Source organism: Callorhinchus milii, unplaced genomic scaffold (genome assembly GCF_018977255.1).
Source record: "Callorhinchus milii isolate IMCB2004 unplaced genomic scaffold, IMCB_Cmil_1.0 Scaffold49, whole genome shotgun sequence".
Taxonomy (NCBI): domain Eukaryota; kingdom Metazoa; phylum Chordata; class Chondrichthyes; order Chimaeriformes; family Callorhinchidae; genus Callorhinchus; species Callorhinchus milii.
Genome location: NW_024704790.1, coordinates 342,412 through 362,579, shown reverse-complemented (window position 1 = coordinate 362,579; position 20,168 = coordinate 342,412). Strand labels below are relative to the sequence as shown.

The following is a 20,168-nucleotide window of genomic DNA, read 5'->3' as shown; positions in this document are numbered from 1 at the left end:
TGTAATTCATCTACTATTCACAGAAAATCTTACAAATATACAGTCAATTCACTTTACAGTGTGTTCTGTGAAGCGCTTTGGGACGTCCTCCCGACGTGAAAAGCGCTATATCAAATGCAAGAATTATTATTATTATCTTTTGAAATGCTTTGAGACATCCTCCCGACATAAAAGACGCTATATCAAATGCAGGGATTATTAACATACTCGTGGCACTATTGGAAAAGAGAAGGAAGTTTCTACTGATGTTCTGACCCTCAATCCTAGAGCTAAAATTGGTCACTCACATCAGGGTTCTTCATGGGACGTTGCTATGCCCAAATTGTATGGCACGTTCGCCTACAAAATACACTGTACTCTATATTAAATGCTGTGAAGTGCTTGAGTCATTTCAACAACATGATAAGTCACCATATCAAATACAAGGATTATTATTATTATTTTGTAGGCAAACGTAACAGTCAATTTTCATGTGACACAATGAAAAAGATTAAAGCCATTAGGCATCTGTGTGCTAAGTGCGTGGCTATTATCGCTGGCTCTTTTATGGAGGTTTGTCTAAAGATCGGTTCAATGTTAATGGACCAAATAATATATAATTGAAAGGGCTGAAATACTACATTGATTTTTTTGTAGCAATCTTTGAACTAAAGCAGATTTTTGTGGCTAGCCTTTGTGATAAGACTGCATCACAGAGCAGGGAAGACATCTGGAAAACCACAATACCCAGACGTCAAACCGACAGTTCAATGTGTAACATGGTCAATGTTTTTTCATACAAGTTCCTATATGTTGCCTATTCAGATGGACAAAAAGAGAAGGGAGTTTCTAGATGACAATTTCCCCAGATTAAAATTTGTCTCTCACTTCATGGCTGTTTGTGGGACATGGCTGGGTGCAAACTGGTTGCCATGTTCACCTACAAAATACTCAAGTCACTCCACTCGAGAGTAAACCATGTGAAGCGCTTTAAGCCTTCAGCAAATCCCCCCTCCTCCAATTGCCAGTGAACACTCAACCTAGGTGACATAATGGAAGTTTGCCAGTATTTGTGGAACCATTCCCTTAGCATGAGTCAATGCCTAGAGGGGAGAGAGAAAAGCTACACAAGACTTCAGCAATGTTAGTGCAATCAGAGACATAGATAGCACTAAACCCTACAGAGCATCCGAACTTCAGCGTTGTATGGAATGTCAGGCGCAGAATGAGTCAGTGTTATGACAGATTCACGTGCCAGGCTGTTTTGGGACTAAATGCTGATTAATGCCTTATTCAAAATTTAGAGGATGTTGGCAGGTTGTTTTGAAAACTTTTTGCTTGCGGGTTTACAAGGTTTTTGAACATTATAAACCTAGGAATGGATCACAATCCAGCAGTAAACTTCAGCAAGTCAATCTTTACAAATAAAATTCACACACACAAAAACCCCCTCCCAGTTTAGAGCACACATGTAGATGCCACACAAAATTATTTACACAGCGGGAGGACGTCCCAAGGTACTGGACACGTGTGGGGGGGATATATACAATAATTGAAAGTGGGAATGGGTCCTGGGGAAGTATTTCAAGGATGCAGCACATTCCCAGGGAATGATGATAACTGTCGGGAGGATGTTCCAAGGTACTGGACAGTCAGGGATTTGGACCCGAGCCGGTGGTCGGGATTGAGGAGAGTGGAAGGCAGGAGATTGCACTTTTTTTTACTCTCTCCCCTTCTTCCCCCCCGCCCCTCCCACCCCCGCAGTCTAGAGCACACACCACCTATTTATGTCTATATACAGTATAATACACATTTAGACACACATACTGACCTTCTCCTCCCCCCATCCAACAACAACAATTTTACATTAGGAGGGTGTCTCAAAGTGATTTACGCAGCTGATTGTGCGCCTGGACTTGAGTGGGAGAAAAGGTGACCAGCTCACATTTAGAAAATCAGTGCCAACATACAAGCCAGAATGATGGATGTTGAGCTCGCAGTTCAGACTCATACAATGCTGGGAGTCAGACAGGCAAAACTCTAACAGAGTAACCACAAATTAGCCGGGAGAGGGCAAATTGTGCGCGTGTGTGTGTATGTGAGTGTGCGTGCATGCGTGTGTGTGGGGGGTGGGGGGGGAAAGAAGATATACAATTAATGAAAGTGGGAATGGGTCCTGGGATGTATTTCAAGGATATAGCACACTCCCAACGCAAGATGTGGTTAACTTCCTGGAGTGTTTTAACATTGCATGTGCTTGCAGACACCTGGGATTCAGACATGTAGAGACGATATAGCAATAAAAAGCATAACCATACAAGACTTCTTCTACAAAACTATAGAAGGAAAACTACCACTAATAGTGATAATAATAATTATTCCTGCATTTGGTTCAGCAGCAACAACATCAAAACAGCTCGACACTGTAAACCCAGCACCAGATTTGAGCCCAACCAATCCAACAACACGGCAGGAGATGAATGACCAATTTAATCTGGGGGATTGTCGGCCAGGACTCCCTTCTCTTTATCAAGAATAATCCTTACATTTGACCTTACCAGGTCAACGAGATGTCTCAAAGTCCTTTACAGGATATTCTGCAATGAAGTGATTGTATTTTGTGGGGTGGGGGAACGCGTCATGGGATCTTTAATCTCAACCAAACTGAGTACCTCAGTTTAATGCTTCATCCAAAGCAAACAAGCTTTGCATAACTACTCCATACAAATTGCCTTTTGCTATACATTATAACCAACACAAAGTCAACATGCATTCACAACAACAACTTGCATTTATATAGCAATCTTCATGTGGGGTAGTCCCGGAGCACTCACAAAACATTGGAGGGGGTGGGGGGGGGAAGAGAGAAAAAGCAAAAAAAGGAATTCAACTCTCCACTAAACATTTCCTTTCTGCTGTAAACACAAATAATTGGAACAGCTTCACAGGGAAACAAGAGCTGACTGGGGGCAGCCAGGCTTGCATCTGTACCTATCAGTAATGGGAGAGATTTATTTAGCATTGAAGAACAGGGAAAGTCCTGGCACAGTTACTATCCATGAAGTTACTGCCAAGACAGAACCAATGCTGATAGGCTACCACAATGCTGGAGAGGATCCTCCCTGACCACAGAAACTTCCCTTTGAACATCGTTGCGAGCTCCAGTTGTTGCTTCCCCCAAAAACACTTTCCAGCCAGTTAGTTCCTTTGCAGATTGTAGTCATGTTACACAGCATTTCCTTCCAATAATTTCTGTCAGTGAGGCTTGTGTTGATGGCACCAATACTTTGTCAGCCTGGTGCAGTCTGAAACATTCTTGCCTCTAAAGGACTTGAGTAGCTTGCTAGGCCTGCCTCAAATCCTGTGCGTTTGTTTATCTTTCTATCTATCTTTCCAATATCAAGCGCTTTGAGATGTCCTCCCGATGTCAAGAGGGCTCTATAGTGAATATTGTACTATATTTCAGAGGGCATTAAGAGCGTGGGACTGGAATCACTTTCAGGCCTGACGAGGTAGGGCCTCCCTCAAGAGAAGTTGGTTCATTTCAACAATCCCTCAATCCTGGCCACAATGACCACACCTATGACTTTGGGGTGAATAGCTCAGTAACATTATCCTCCACCACTGTCCTGATTAACCACTGCAACACTGTCCTAATTGTAGATCTCCCCACAGATAGACATAGCGTTATACAATGTAATTTTGCATTGTATTGTATCGGCTGTAGTGGGATTATATCTGGGTTTACATTGCAGTACACACTGCGCCGAAGCTCAACAGTCTCCAAATCAAACTAATGAAAGTTCCACCTAATGAATGAAAATGTATCTCTGTTCTGGAGGGCTGCAGCTGCTTACCTAAACCTGGTGCGGAGCGGTCGGTCTTCAATAGCCAAGGTATGGGGAGCCCAGAGAGCAGATTATGGACAACTGCGGCAGTTACTGCGCCGCTTGCCACGACAAACACAAGGGGAGAAATTCCACCTGAGTCTAGATTTACTCTGGAGAGTTTGTGGAATTTGGTAAATTCTTAAATGCAGCTTTAAGTTTAAGGCTGTTTTTCAGTAAAGTTCTTTTAAGAAACTGCAGAAAACAAACTTTGAAGTTGACACTGAATTGCTACATAATTAGAGCAAATCTAGACCCAGGTGGAATTTTTCCCAGCAGTCTGGAAGCTTCTTACTGCTTGGTGAGCTAGGACCACCCTACTGTTAGGGCTTTGGCTTGCAGGGTTAACAGGAAATGAGAGAGAAGAATCCCCGTCTCTTCTCTCCCTCCCGCCCCCCACAGTAAAGCAAATTCCCTGTCCCCAAGGAACACAGCAGCAGAGTGAACATTTTATTCTGCTTCTTTGAAATAAAAGTATAAAATTTGTCGGCTGTCAGCCGGCTCAGTTGAAGGCAATCTCTCGCATCCGATTCAGAAGGGTGTGGATTCAATCTCCACATCAGGAATTTGAGCTCATACTCAAACTTTAGGCTGATACTCCAGTTCAACAATGGGGGAGGACTGCATTGTCAGTGGTGCTATTCTTCAGATGAGACATAAACTGAGGTCCCATCTTTACTGTTCAGGTGGACATTGAAGATCCCACAACACTACTAGGAAAGAGAAAGAAGTTTATCCCAGTGTCTTGCCCAACAATCGCCCCAAGATCAAACTGGCCACTTATTTCATGACTGTTTATGCAACATTGGCTGTGTGCAAATTGGCTGCCGCATTTGCCTAGAAAATACAACAACAACAAGATTTCATTTATAGAGCGCCTTTCACGTCGGGAGGACGTCCCCCAAGGTGCTGGACAGTTGGGTCAGGACCCGAGCCTTGGGGGGGGAAATGGTGAGGGGAGGGAAGGGAGGGAGCGAGGAGGGGGTAGAGAGTCGAGAGTGGAGCTGAAGGCACAGTCAAAGAGAAAGGTCTTGAGACCGGCCTTGAAGGAGGAAAGGGAGGAAGCGGCGAAGGCACTGGGGATGGAGTTCCAGAGCCTCGGGGCTGAGAGGCTGAAGGCCCGGCCACCAATGGTAGGGCGGTTGGGGCGGGGGACGTGGAGCAGACCGGAGCCAGAGGAACGGAGGGTACGGGCAGGTAGGTAGGAGGATAGTAGGTCGGAGAGGTAGGAGGGAGCGAGGCCCTGAATGGCGCCTTGGGACGTCCTCCCGACGTGAAAGGCGCTCTATAAATGGAATCTTCTTGTTGTTGTAGGTGAGGATGAGGATCTTGAATTTGATCCTCTGGGGGATGGGGAGCCAGTGGAGGCGGGCGAGGGCGGGAGTGATGTGGTCGCGAAGCCTGGTGCGGGACAGGACACGAGCTACAGAGTTCTGAATGACCTGCAGTGTGGAGGGAGGGCCGGGAAGGCCGACGAGGAGAGAGTTCCCATTGTCCAGCCTTGAGGTGATAAGGGCGTGGACCAGAGTTTCAGCAGCGTGAGGGGTGAGGTAGTGCCGTAGTCTCTGGCGATGTTTCGGAGGTGATGGAGGGCAGTGCCAGTTGTGGTGCGGATGTGGGGAAGAAAGGACAGCTCAGGGTCGAACAGAACACCGAGATTCCTGACTGGGATTGAGAGGTGGAGAGTGCGGCCTTGGATGCTGATGCTGTCAGCGCCTGAGGTGCGGAGGCGCTGACGTGAGCCAATCAGGAGGGCCTCAGTTTTGCGCACGTTGAGCTGAAGAAAGTTGTCTCTCGTCCAGGACTCGATGTCGGACAGACAGCTGTCAGGACATCGGGGGTCGTGGAGTTGAGGGTAGAGGAGGAAAGGTAGAGTTGGGTGTCATCCGCATACATGTCTGCGGATGATGTCACCACAGGGGGAGCATATAGAGGGTGAAGAGGAGGGGACCGAGGACAGAGCCCTGAGGGACATCGCACGAGACAGTGCGGGGGGTGGAGGAAAAGCCGTTTGTGGAAACAAAATGAAGACGGTGGGAGAGGTACGACCTAAACCACTCAAGGACAGGGCCTTGAAGGTTGAGGTGGGAGGACAAGCGGTGGAGGAGGATAGCGTGGTCGACCGTATCGAATGCTGTCGATAGGTCGAGGAGGACGAGGAGGCAGAGGGAGCCCTGGTCGCAGATGGTCAGGATGTCATTGGTGACCTTGACCAGGGCGGTTTCTGTGCTATGGGCAGCACAGAAACCCGACTGAAGGGGTTCGAATAATGAATGGTTGGAGAGGAAAGAGCGCAGCTGGGAGGCGACAACTCTTTCAAGGACCTTGGACAGGAAGGGGAGGTTGGAGATGGGCCGGTAGCTTGATAGCTGCGATGCATCAAGGGAGGGTTTTTTCAAAGTGGGAGTGATGGTGGCAGTTTTGAGGGGAATGGGAACAGAGCCAAAGGAGAGGGACAGGTTGATGATGTCTCTGATTTGTGGGGCAAGGAGGTGGAGCTGAGAGATAAGGAGTGGAGTGGGCATGGGGTCAAGGGAGCAGGTGGTGGGTTTCAGGGATAGGATGAGTTTGGTGTAGGTGGGTGGGAAACGGGTACGAAGGTGTGCAGGAGAGGATGGTAGGAGTCGGAGTGTGGGAGGGAGGGGGTGGGTGGTGGGTGGAAGTTGGAGGGGAGTGACCGCGGAGCGGATTCCCTTGATTTTGGATTCAAGGAAATCCAGCATCTCCTCACAGTGAAAGTTGGAGGAGATGACCTGTGCGGGGTGGCGGGGGGGACGGAGGAGTCGGGATGTGGTAGAAAACAGAAGTCTGGGGATGTTCTTCGCCTCCAGGATTATCCTGGAGTAGAAAGATGACTTGGCCGAGGCTGGAGTGGAGCGGTAGATTTTGAGGAGGTCCACCCAGATTTGTCGGTGGACCTTTAGGCCAGATTTGAGGTTGGTGCGTTCAGCGGCCCGCACCTGGCTCTTCAGTGAGCGGAGGTGGGTGGTGAACCAGGGGGAGGAGCGAGAGTGGGAGACAGTATGGGAGGTGATGGGGACAAGTGTGTCGAGTGTGGAGGAGAGGGTGTTGTGGAGGAGGGTGAGAGCAGAAGAGGGGTCAGTGAGGGTTGAAGGCCAGAGGGAGAGGAGTTCAAAGGACTCCAAGGCAGCGGTTAGGGATTGTGGGGGTAACTTCTTCCAGGGGCGGTAGAAAATGGTGGTGGGTCTGATGGAGGTAAGGAGGAGGGTGGAGGTAGTGAAGGAGATGAAGTGGTGATCGAAGATGGCCTTGTCGGTAATGGTGACATCCGAGACACTGAGGCCCCGGGTGATCACCAAATCGAGTGGGTGGCCGTGACTGTGAGTGGCGGAGTTGATGTGGAGGGAGAGGTTGAGCGAGGAGAGCGGGGAGGAGAAGTCCGAGGAGATGGAGCAGGAGGGAGTGAAGTGCAGGTTGAAGTCGCCCAGGATGATGAGGCGATCAGAGCAGAGGCAGAGAGATGTTAGTGGGGTAGAAATATTGGAGATGAAGGTGGGGGAGGTTTTAGGGGGCCAGTAGAGGAGGAGGATTTTGAGTGAGAGGAAGGAGGGGTGGGAGAGGGTGAGGTGCTCAAAAGAGGGGAAAGAGCCAACGGCGGTTGGGGCGAGGGATGTGGTGGGAGGTATAGCCGGTTGGTGTGGCCTCCGTGAGGGGGAAGGTGTCGCCTGGGGTGAGCCAAGTTTCCGTTAAGGCCATGATGTCAACGCTCCCATCAAGGATGAGATCGTTGATGACCAGGGCCTTGTTACAGAGGGAGCGGACATTTTGTAGTCCGATGTGGAGGGAGCGGTTGACAGAAGGGTGTGTGGGGAGGGAGGGGGTCCAGGTTGTGAGGCAGGGGTGGGGGAAATGGGGATGAGGGAGGAGAGGTTGGCTCCCCGGGTCTGTGTCCGGGGTGGCTGGCGAGTGTGGTGGGGAATGGGGCAGTCGGTGTGGCTGCTGCTGGACAGCCAACGCCGAGTGCCACGGTGAGCCCGGTCGGCGGAGGATTCCCAGGATGGAACAGAGGGAGGGGGTGGAAGGATCAAGTGGGGATAGAAGGCGAGAGGGACGGAGAGAGAGGACAGAGCGGGAGAGATGCAGAGGGGGGAGGGTTTGGGGGGAGAGAGCAGGGGTGAGAGAGGGGGCTCGGGTCAGAGCGGCAGCCATAATGCGCACGCAGGGACCGGGAGCGAGTAAAAAATAGTAATCCTTGCATTTGATATAGCGCTTTTCACGTCGGGAGGACGTCCCAAAGCACTTCACAGAACACACTGTAAAGTGAATTGACTATATTTGTGGGCGAACGCTGCAGCCAATTGTGCACAGCAATGTCCCACAAACAGTCGTAGATTGAAAATGACCAATTTATTATTGTTTTTGGTTTTGGAGCGATTATTATTAGGCTCTGTGTGGAGTAAGGAAACGTGCCCAAGGTTTCGCCCTCCGCCTGGAATTGAACTCCAGTCTCTCGCTTGCAAAGCGAGTGCTCTAACCACTGAGCTACAGGACTCCACAGCGCTCAGGTGGATGGTATTAGCCCATGGGCTGGGGCAGCATTTTACAGGAAATTTATACAACATTTTATAGGAAATTTTGTGAAGTGCTTTGGGATATCTTGCTGAAAGTCACTGTATTAAATGCAAGGATTATGATTATTAACATTTAAAACTTGCTCAGTCTAGGCTGATGATTCATTGCTCGCACAGCAGAATCTCTAATAGCTTATAGAAGAGAATCAGATAAATATTTGAAAAGGAAATACATAAAAGGCTGCATTGGGGGAGTGTGGGAGGTGGGGGAAGAGAAGTGGGAATGGGACCAAATGGAAATTCTTCCAAAGAAGCAGAATAGGCTGAATGGCCCACCTTCTGTTCTGTAAAAGTCTACGATATAAATAAAACAAGAAACAGTCCCTTTAACAATTGACGAACAACCAGATTCTTACAATACAGATTGAGTTACCATTGCACTCAGTACACTAACTTGAAGAGCTAAAATGCAGCTCATGTTGCTGGTGAAAGTAAATATTTAGCCAGGTCTTGGAAATTTCCAAGAAATTGCAAAACCGAACCAGTCATCTTCGGTCCCAGCAAAGCAGCTTCCATTGTATCAGAAATCTCACCCAAACTCTCTGCACTTTAAAAGGTGGGAATTTTTCACAATCTGACCAGCACAGGACGTTGTTGTTCACAGTTCAAGGGGACTCAAGAAAAAATAAGCATTAAATCCGCCAGTGATTTCACGATTGAATAAGTCACACACCAAGCTAAGGCCAATTTTGATCTAAAGTTGCCATATTATTAATCTAATAATAATCCTTGTATGACATTGAGCCTTTCATGCCAGAAGACATCTCAACACACTTCACAGAATATATTGTAAAGTGTACTAACTGTATTTTCTAAGCAAACATGACAGCCAAGTCATGCACAGCAACGTCCCATAAACAGCACAAGGTAAATGACCAATATTATCTGAGGAGAAAAGGTAGCCAGAAACCACGAGCAACTCCCTTTGCTTATCGAATAGTGTCACGGGATCACTAATGTCCACCTAAACATTTTGGGCCAACTGGTAAAAGCTCGTGTTTGTGCTCCACACAAATCTCTACCCCTTTTAATGCCCTCTCCTATACGCTTCTCCCTTACGTATGAATCAAGGTCCCTCTTAAATACACTGATATTTTGTGCTTCAACCACAGCTTCCAGCAAATGAGTTCCACATTGCCACTGATCTCAGCAGAAGGAGGTTCCCTCTGAACTCCCTTTTTGATCTACTACTTTATACTTATGTTCCACTGAATCGGCACATGAGATTGAATAATAAGGATTGAACCAGCTGTAGATAGTCAAAGCAAGAGAGAGAAACACCTTTCTCAAAATCCAAATTTTCGTGTTTCCAAAAATTTCGCCAAACAAGACCACTCTATCTGGTCGTGCCGTCCTCTAAAGGGGGTTGGAGGAGCAGACATGATGGCTGAAAGCCCACAAGCTGTAGGGGGAGGATGGAGGGAAAGAGAGAAAAAACAAACAGACCACAACTCTCAACCTTCTCAACCTCAGCATTTCCTTAAGACATGTCAGAATAGCAGCTGTAGTGTGGTAAAACACAGGACGCACGCTAGTGCCAAGGACTCTTCACATGGCAAACTTGTATTGAAGCGGGCAACTCCAGACAGCTTTTGCGCCTCTCCACACACACAATTACAAATTGGCCAACAGGGTGTCTACCTGCTCTGAGATCAGGAACAGTGTGCGCCACAGAGAGACATTGAAAGAAATTCACACTCAGACAAGTTTTCACATTAAGAAAGACAAAATTATATTCCCGTGTATTACAGTGTACCATGTCCTCTCCTGCACCAGGCTCCGTAACCCTATCACCCCCTCGCCCGACTCCACTGAGAAGGAAACAGTTCAAAATCCTGGTGCTCACCTTCAAAGCCCTCCATGACCTTGTTTCCCCCTACCTCTGCAGCCTTCTAACCCCCTACCAACCTGCCCGCTCCCTCCGCAGGTTCCAGCCTGCTTTACGTCCTCCCCGTTGTCCTCCCCACCAATTGGCCTTCAGCCACTCTGTCCCCACCCACTGGAACTCCATCCTGCAGTCCTTCTGCCTCACCCCTTCCCTTGCCTCCTCCAAGACCAGTCTCAAGACCCTCCTCTTCGACCGCACCTTTGATCACCCTCCTTCGCCCCCTGCCCTCCCTTCTCCCCGATCCCAACCCCCAGCTCGTGTCCGAAACACTGATTGTCCAGTGCCTTGGGACATCCTCCCAACGTGAAAGGCACGATAGAAAAGTAATTTTGTTATGGTCTAGGCTGACGCTCAGGTGCAGTGCTGGGTGGGAGGGGTGTGGGGGAGCACTGCAGAGATGTCGTGCTGCAGGGACGTCCTCCCAATGAAAAAGGCGCTCTATAAATGTAATTTTGTTGTTGTTGTGCTTGAGATGAGATATTAAACTGAGACCAGTTTGTGCCTGTTCAGGTGAATGTTTAAGATGCCTTAGCACTGCTTGAAAAGAGTAATCAGCCACGAGATAAAATTGGTCCTTAATTTCATGACTGTTTGTGGGCCGTTGCTGCGCACAAATTGGCCATCTACAAAATACACAAGTCACTGCACTTTTCAGTAAATCCTGTGAAATGCTTTGAGACTGATTGTAAAAGGTGCTCTTTTGAATGCAAGGATTAATTTAAAATGTAAGTTGCTATTCAACACACACAATCATCACATTTAGCCCTTTATGTACATGAACGGCCTGAAACCTTGCCCTTAAAAGGATGCTGCCAATTCATAACTTGCTTAGGAAAGTAAGAACTTTCATTCAGAACTCTGCTGCCCGCATACTCACCCGGACCAAACTCCTTACCTCCATCTCATCAGTTCTGGCCCAGGCTCCACTGGCTACCCATCACAGAACGGATCGACTTCAAGACCCTCACGCTCATGTTCAAATCGCATCACTCCCTGGCACCTCCCGCCCTCTCCGACCTCCTCATGCCCCAATCCACCAAGTGGCACGGTTGACTGGCACCGGCCACCGGCTTGTCCCTCGCACTCTCCGCCCCACCATCGGAGGTCGCGCTTTCAGCCACTACGCCCCGAAACTTTGGCACACTCTCCCTCAATCCCTCCGCCTTGCCCCTCTCTCCTCTTTTTCAAGTCCTGCCATAAGACCTTCCTTTTCAACCATGCTTATGACCACCTCACCCCACCCAACTCAGAGTTAGGCTCTGCCATTGTTAAGTGCTTTGAGCCACTGAACTGCATTGAGGGTGTTATATAAATGCAAGTAGTTTAAAGAAAAGCATGGATAATATCTGTTATCCTGATGGAGTTAGATTCTGCTGAAGTTAGTCCATTCCACTTTGATAATAATCCTATAGCGCCTTAACTTATTGTCATAATATTTCAAAGCTCTTCACAGGATTCATTGTGAAGTGCAGAGCCTATGCATTTGCACAGTGTAATATCCCACAATGTCCTAGTTTATATATACACGATGTCCCATAAACAGCACAAAGTGAATGACCAATTTTATCTGGGGGATTGTCAGCCGGAACACCAGGGGAAACTCCCTTCGCTTTTCAAGAAGTGCCCAGGATCTTCAAAGTTCACCTGAACCGGCACAGATGGGTTAGTTTATCACCTCATCCAAAGAACAACACTTTCAACAGCTTTTCTCCAACAATGAATTTGAGGGTAGTCCTAGCTGGACAAGCAGCAGGAAGCTTGCCAGACGATGCTCTCAACGACACACTGTGCGGTCTTAACTGATTAAATGAAAGCAGTTATGCCCAATGCACACAATGGGTCCTTGAGCTGTAGCTCTTGCCAAAGGTGTACCTTAATACATTCTCTAATCAGGTAAGCAGGGTGCATCCCTCCATTCCACACAGGGGCATACATAGCCAAAACTGTCAGTCTAGCTTGTATACTGAAGCATGGCGATGGGTTTCCACATGCGTTGGACCAAAAATTAAAACATAGTACCTCGAAGTCTGTATCCAAGTGCAGCACCCCAGCTGCAGCTCAGCTGAAATCAGCTAACTCAGCACGCACAGAGATTGGAATTTGGGGCCTGGTGTCTCCAGCTGACAGTGGCTCCTTCAGTACCAATTGAAAACACTGCCAATGTGCAGACACCCTATGCGTAATGGAACGTCTATGGAACCCCTACAGCTGGTAATCCAAACACACACAGCACCAATTTAAACAAATTCATCACAAATACGACAATCAAAAAGGACAGGACTCAAGTGACCTATTCATTATTTTACTTTATTCATCTATATAATCTACATGAGCTATAATCTGATTTACTGGAAAACTATGGATCAGAAAAGATTACACAAACTCAAGCAAGCTAGTATTGGACTGGGGTAACACAATAAATTCCACATTATGTTTTGGGTATGGGGGGGTGGCAGGGAGGAGGATTTATGTTCTCAGGCTGATGCTATAATTACTTCAAAGCACGTGAAGAAAATAGGAACAGAGGACAAAAACAGGAAAGAGTGAACAATAAATATTGCTTTGTTACCAAAAGCCCTGTGAGGAACAATCCAAGAAGCAAGTGACAATAGAGTCACCATACTCGGCAATGGTTAGTTTTGAGATGTTTTGACATATAAGACACTAAAATGCAAGTACTCTCCATAGGCAAAAATGTTGAGGTTAGTTGTAACACAACTAGATGGGCTGACAGGGGAATTATAATAATAATCCTTGCATTTGATATAGACCCTTATTTCGACTTCGAATCGTCTCAAAGCGCTTCACGGAATATACTGTAAAGTTAATTGACTGTATATTTTGTGGGCGAAATGCAGCAGTCAATTCCACACTGCAGTGTCTCCACAAACAGTCGTGGATTTAGTGACCAATTTATTATTATATTTGAAGGAATTATTTTCCCCGGAAAAGCGATACGCCAATCAAATAACAACCCTTCCAAATAGAATTATTTCCAATCCTACTTACTGCGTGTGTGTGTGGAGTAAGGAAACTTGCCCAACGTTTTGCCCTGCCACGAATCAAACCCAGGTCTCTCACTTGCGAGGCGAGTGCTCTAACCAATAAGTTACCACAATAAATCTTAATTACCAACCCCACGAAAAAGAGTGCATAGTTTGTCACATCTTCCCATCCTTAGTGGGAGGCTGACAATTTATAACAATAATAATGTTTGCATTTGATATAGCATCTTATCACGTCTTTTAGACGTTTTAAAGGGTTTCGCAGGATACAATATAAAGTGGATTGACTGAACTTTGTGGTGGAAACCCAGCAGAAGCTTTGCACACCGCAAAGTCCCACAAACAGCCATGGAATGAGTGACTAATTTTATTTGGAAGGAAACTTCCTTCTCTTTTCGAATACAACAACAACTTGCATTTATATAACGGCCTTCACGCGGAGTAGTGTCCCGGAATGGTTAACAGTGGAGTCTGGCCCGAGCCATGGGGAGAGGAGGTGACTGTAAGCACGATCAAAAAGGTCTTCAGATAGAACTTGAAAGTGAGAGGAAGGGGGCAATGCGGAGGGATTGAGTGAAGAGAGTTCCAGAGTTTCAGGTCATAGTGACTGAAAGCACGGCCGTCGATGGTGGAGGGGAGGGGGCGAGGGACAAACAGGAAGCCAGAGCCAGCGAGTGGAGGCAGCTGGTGGTGGAGTAGGAGTTGAGCAAGTCAGAAAAGTAGGAAGGTGCAAAGCCATGAAGGGATTTGAAAACGAGGATCTTGAAGTCGATCCGTTAAGAAATTGGGAGCCAGTGCAGCCTGGTAAGGACTCATGTGATGGGGGTCCGGAGTTAGTATCCGGTAGAGTTTTGAATTAATTTTGAATAGTGCCATCGGGATTTTTAACATCCACCTTAACAGAAAGATGGGACCTCGGTCTCATCCGAAGCACAGCACCTCCAACAATGCAAAACCTCCCCTCAGCACAGCATTGAAGTGTCAGTTTAGACTATGCGATTCCAAGTCCCGACGTGGGGCAGTCAACCTTCTGACTTAGAGGTGAGAGTGCTACCACTGAGCCAGCCTGACAAATAATTTAATGCTGGATTGAGCCAAATTATGAGGAGTTTTGTGCTTATGGACTGAACAGTCCTCTGGGACTCAGGCCGAACACGCAGAAGCGTGTACACCTTGATACCCGCAGTCTGGGTTGGATTGAATCATAGGTCAAGAGATTAAAGCACAGTGTGCAACCTCACCGCACTATACAGCACCAGATACATTGGTTTGAATTGCAAAATAATGCAGGCTATTAGTTTATTTCAAACCAGTTCCATCACAGAACGTTAGCTGATATATATATATATATACATATTATATATGAAGGGCTCTCCTAGATTAGGAATATTGGGCTAGATGGCCTCTTATGAAGGGTACATTGGCAAGTTTCTTTGGAGACTTCTTTGGCGTAAATTGGTCCAAAATGGTGAAAATGTGAAACCCAAGGGGTCTCAAGTTAAAAATTAGGAATCAGGTTTGAAACCCAAGTCTAGCAAAGCTTTAGTTTGTACACAAAGGAAACTAGACTGTACAATAAGTTACAAGGGAATGTCAATAGTACAACAAGTTTAAATAGCTGGTAATAAATGAGTTCAAGAAGCAACTATTGGAAAAGAGAAAGGAGTTTCTCCTGGTGTCCTGGCTAACAATCTCCCAGACAAAATTGGTCATTTACTTCATGGTTGTTTCTGGGATTTTGCTGTTCACAAATTGGCTACTGCGTTCATGTACAAAATACTGCACTCTACAGTATATCCTGTGAAGTGCTTAGAGACATCCTTTTGACATGAAAGGTGATATTTAAAAATTTAAATTTATGTAAATCAGATGTCAGCCTGGCTCAGTCAATTCACTTTACAGCGTATTCTGTGAAGCGTTTTGAGATGTCTAGATGACGTGAAAAGCGCTATATCAAATGCAAGGATTATTATTATAAGGTATCTCAGTGCTGCGCGAGTGTAGTGACTCCCTTTACTACTTGGCTGCTTCCTTCACTCAGTGAACACCGGCCTACTTCACGTCTCCCGCTCTACCATCTCACCATCAATAGATGGGTTTTCAGCCGTGCTTATGCCTCTGAGTCAACAGGTTGTGGGTTCAAGCCCCACAACACGACTTCGTGGGGATGGAGGGGGGGGGGAAAGGCACTGCTTTGTCAACCTTGGATGAACTATTAAACCAAGTTTAGTTCTGCCTGTTCAGCTGGACGTTAAAGATCCCATGCCACTTTTGAAAAGATAAAATTGGTCATTCACTTCATCACTGTTTCTGGTGTGCAAATTGGCTGCTTGCGTTCACCTACAAAATACAATTGCAGAGAGGGAAGAAGCGAGTTGGAGAGTCTCCAGGATGGAGTTCCAGAAACCTGGAGTAGCACGGCTGAAAGCCCATCTATTGATGGTGAGATGGATAGAGCGGGAGATGTGAAGTAGGCCGGTGTTCACTGAGTGAAGGAAGCAGCCAAGTAGTGAAGGGAGTCACTACACTCGCGCAGCACTGAGATACCTTATAATAATATAATAATAATCCTTGCATTTGATATAGCGCTTTTCACGTCATCTAGACATCTCAAAACGCTTCACAGAATACGCTGTAAAGTGAATTGACTGTATATTTGTGGGCAAAATGCGGCAGCCAATTGCGCACAGCAATATCCCACAAACAGTCATGGATTAAAAATTACCAATTTATTATTGTTTTGTTTTGGAGGGATTATTATTAGGGGTATGGAGTAAGGAAACTTGCCCAAGGTTTCGCCCTGCCTGGAATTGAACCCAGGTGCCTCGCTTGCAAGGCGAGTGCTCTAACCACTGAGCTACAGGATTCCACTTGAAAAATTAGATGCCTTGATAACATCCAAGTGCAAGGATTATTATAAATGACTATTGTTCCTTCTTTCACAGTTCAAATCAGCTACTATCCAAGTGACGTGGGCAGAGTCTGGGAACACACAGTGTCTTCCTTACGCCATTTCTCCAAATGGCAAAGGCCATAAATAAGCAATTATAGCCAGCTCTTGAGGCCCAAACCATTTATGACTGAATTGAAATAGCTTTGTATTAAAACAACAGGCTAGATAGACCACAACAAACCCACTCACAAGCTTGCTCTTTGTTGCTTAATGCCTATCTGAATAAGTTGTCTTTCAGGTGACTTAAGATGTCAGTAGTTTGAATGAATGACCCCGATCTACTTATTTTATACACACAAGTGCAGGAGGCACTTATGTAAGCATAGGACTTGTTGTACAGCTAGTAAAAACTTTTTAAAAACTCTTATACTCTTCATCTAAATTTCTATATTACAATAAAATTTACATTTTATTATATAGTGCCTTTCACATCAGAAGGACATCTTAAAGTGGTTCAATTATTCAAATAGCTAAATCTCCCTCCACTGCCTTCCTGTGTAAGCTAGTCAACAAACTGACTTTCCTGCTGTAAAATACTGTGATTACCAATCTGAAAAATAGATAAAAATTCAGAGAATAAACTTTGAAGTCCCACCCAATAAAGTACCCTTGCAGGAGATTTCTTTATAAAAAAAGTAAGCATTATTATTATGTGAAATATTATTGATGCAATTTTCAACTAAATGTTCTCATTTATAACCCTAATAAATAATAAGTGTTTTGAGTCATCTCAGTGACGTGATATCAAAGGCAAGGAATATTATTTTTATTAATAAGCCTCGTCTTTGATACAGTCAGCTGCGTGAAGTGGTTTGGGACGTACTCCCGACGAGAAAGGTACTATATAAATGTAAATGGACTTTGGCATTTATCACATCGAAACATTTCTCTTCAACCGTGCCTTCACCTCCCCTCTCGACTCTCTACCCCCTCCTCGCTCCCTCCCTTCCCTCCCCTCCCCTCACCCTGACCATTTTCCCCCAAGGCTCGGGTCCCGACCCAACTGTCCAGCGCCTCCCGAAGTGAAAGGCGTTCTATAAATGCAATCTTGTTGTTGTGTTCATAGTGTTGCAGAGTTTTCTGTAAATTGGAGTGACTGTGCCTTTTGCAGGTGAACAGAACAGCTAATTTGCACGCAGTAACGTCCCACAGCCATGAAGTTAAAGAGGCATTGTTTTACCTGGAGGATTATTGACCAGGACACCTGGGGAAAAACTCCCCTTTTCTTTTCAAATAGTGCCGTGGGATTTTTAACATCCACTTGAACAGGTACAGATGGGACCTCGGTTTAACTTTTCTGACCATGAAGTCAGCCTAGATTGTGAACCTCAGGTCCCCAATGTAGGCCTTCAATGCTTCTGAGCCAGAGGCGAAAGTGCCAAAGAACCAGACTCGTATGAAAAACAGTCAAAATGCAGAAATGATAAACGCTTAAAAAAAGCCACAACTTTGATTACAGTTCATTGGATCTGAATGATTAATTCCAATCCTATTGTTTGTAAACTACAGAAATGACTGCGGGGGTTGCTAATTGAATTACGCCAACAGTATGGCAGTGTACGATACTCCAAAACGAGTTACTGTACTTCAGTTGCTAAACTGGTATCAATCATGGCGCCAAACACTAATTTGTCACCTCAGCATATCAATATTAATTTTTAGGGATAAAAACAGGAAAGTCATTTAAACTCTGATTTTTTTGTAGTAAAACAGATACTTTTGTCTTTTAATCCAAAAGCTTTGAAAGAAAAGATTTTAAAAATATGGACTTTTTCCAAATTTGTGTAAAATAATAATTGAAATTAACTGAGGGAAACAATCATGCAACTTATAAAAGGCAAAAACATGGGCATCTGAAATTAACCCTTGATCTGATATAATACCCTTCTAAATATACTTGGAATTGAATTCAATACAACCACAGAGTGGGGGGGGGGGGAATAAGAAAGCAACAATAGACCACTTCACAGAAAAAAATAAGACAAATAGAATCATGAAAAATCAAATCAAGAAAACTCATGCACAGTGCACACAAAACCTGGATGCATTTATTTCAAAACAGGGAATGAAAGAGATGCAACTTCATACTAAGTAAGTTAGTACTGGAGGGCCCTCCACCCTCCAGAAACAGAGCATAAGTGTACTCTCACATTAGCACAAAAAACACACCCACTGCAACCCAGAAATAATCAGACAGGTCAGTTACTAAAAACAGACGGCTAACTGAAATGTAATTGATCTGCAAAACTTTCTTCTGCATTAGTTAACACCCTGAAAGCAGATCAAGTTAAACATTTTAACATGAGAACTTGAAAATGCTGAGGATCGCTTAGAATGCTGAACATTCCGCACAGATCAGGGGTGGGCACTTCTCACTATCAACATTAGAAGATCATTTGATGATCAAAGTTTTCCTCCTACACTGAAAACTGTTCACAAAAAATAGGTAGAAAGCAACTTCTGGTAAAACCCAAGGTTGATATCTGAGATGTGGTTGGGTTTGTGGAGCCCCTTTGATCAAATCGTTAGGTTTATTTATTGCTCAAAGCAAATCGAGATCAGTAACTGTTTTCATTGTGGCATAAAGGTGAGGGCGATGCACTCCAACACACTCCAGGTTACCACAGTGCTGAAAGCTGAGGGGATGATGTGAGGATCCCTCAAAGTGGCAATGCAATGAATGTAGGAGTTTAACATTCCACAGAGGCTGTTAACAACGTTAATTTCCCGTCTGTACATCCGGTTTTTATATGTAACACAAGTCATATACGCTATAATATATACATGTAAGATGTGAAGGGAAATGGTGTGTGTGTTTAGGGGAGGGGGTGAGAAAGTGCATCGCAACTAATATGGTGGGACTGAGGGGGACGCGGGGAATCCGGATCTTTAAAGCGCAAACTGGGCCATAACGACCTAAATTAACCCTCAAAACTTTCAATAAACGGGAGGAGGGGAGGCTGAGGGGAGGGGGAGGCTGAGGGAGGCTGAGGAGGGGGAGGCTGAGGGGGGCTGAGGGGAGGGGGAGGCTGAGGGAGTGGGGAGGCTGAGGGGGGGGAGGCTGAGGGGAGGGGGAGGCTGAGGGGAGGGGGAGGCTGAGGGGGGGGGGAGGCTGAGGGGAGGGGGAGGCTGAGGGGGGGGGGGCTGAGGGGAGGGGGAGGCTGAGGGGAGGGGAGGCTGAGGGAGGCTGAGGGGGGGGGAGGCTGAGGGGTGGGGGAGGCTGAGGGGTGGGGGAGGCTGAGGGGAGGCTGAGGGGAGGGGGAGGGGAGGCTGAGGGGGGGGGAGGCTGAGGGGAGGCTGAGGGGGGGGAGGCTGAGGGAGGCTGAGGGGAGGCTGAGGGGAGGGGGAGGCTGAGGGGTGGGGGAGGCTGAGGAGGGGAGGCTGAGGGGAGGGGGAGGCTGAGGGGAGGGGGAGGCTGAGGGAGGCTGAGGGGAGGGGGAGGCTGAGGGGTGGGGGAGGCTGAGGGGAGGCTGCGGGGTGGCACTTGGCTGGAGAGGAGGAGGAAGACGAGGGGGAGGGGGAGTGCAACATTAGATCAACAATCGGATGTAGAAGGTTCAGGAATGTATCGCGGGTGTATTTATGTGTATAAAAGAGGGGCATTGCAGCCCGGACCTGACCTGAGGGGGGGGTACACCGAGAAGGTGCTTCGGGTGGTGCTGCTCGGAGGGGGAGGAGGAGGAGAGCGGGGACGGGATTTGGCCATTTTTCAGGGATTATTCCCCTCTCTGTTGTTCGGGGAACGCGGAGAGAGAGAGAAATAAGGAAAGACATTTAAGAGAAATTTGTAATACTCGAAAGGAACTCACCGTCATGAAGAGCGCTGCCTAACGGGGTTTCCTCGCCATCACACCAGGGGCCAAC

The 20,168-nt window shown here is 46.5% G+C and overlaps 1 protein-coding gene across 1 annotated transcript in view; it reads right to left on the bottom strand.

The window, feature by feature from the left end:
- bicra (BRD4 interacting chromatin remodeling complex associated protein) overlaps positions 1 to 20,168 on the bottom strand; it is a 46,099-nt gene extending 25,931 nt beyond the window's left edge. The window contains 1 exon segment of the mRNA XM_007909557.2: positions 20,114 to 20,168. The gene's annotated coding sequence lies outside the window, so the exon portion shown is untranslated.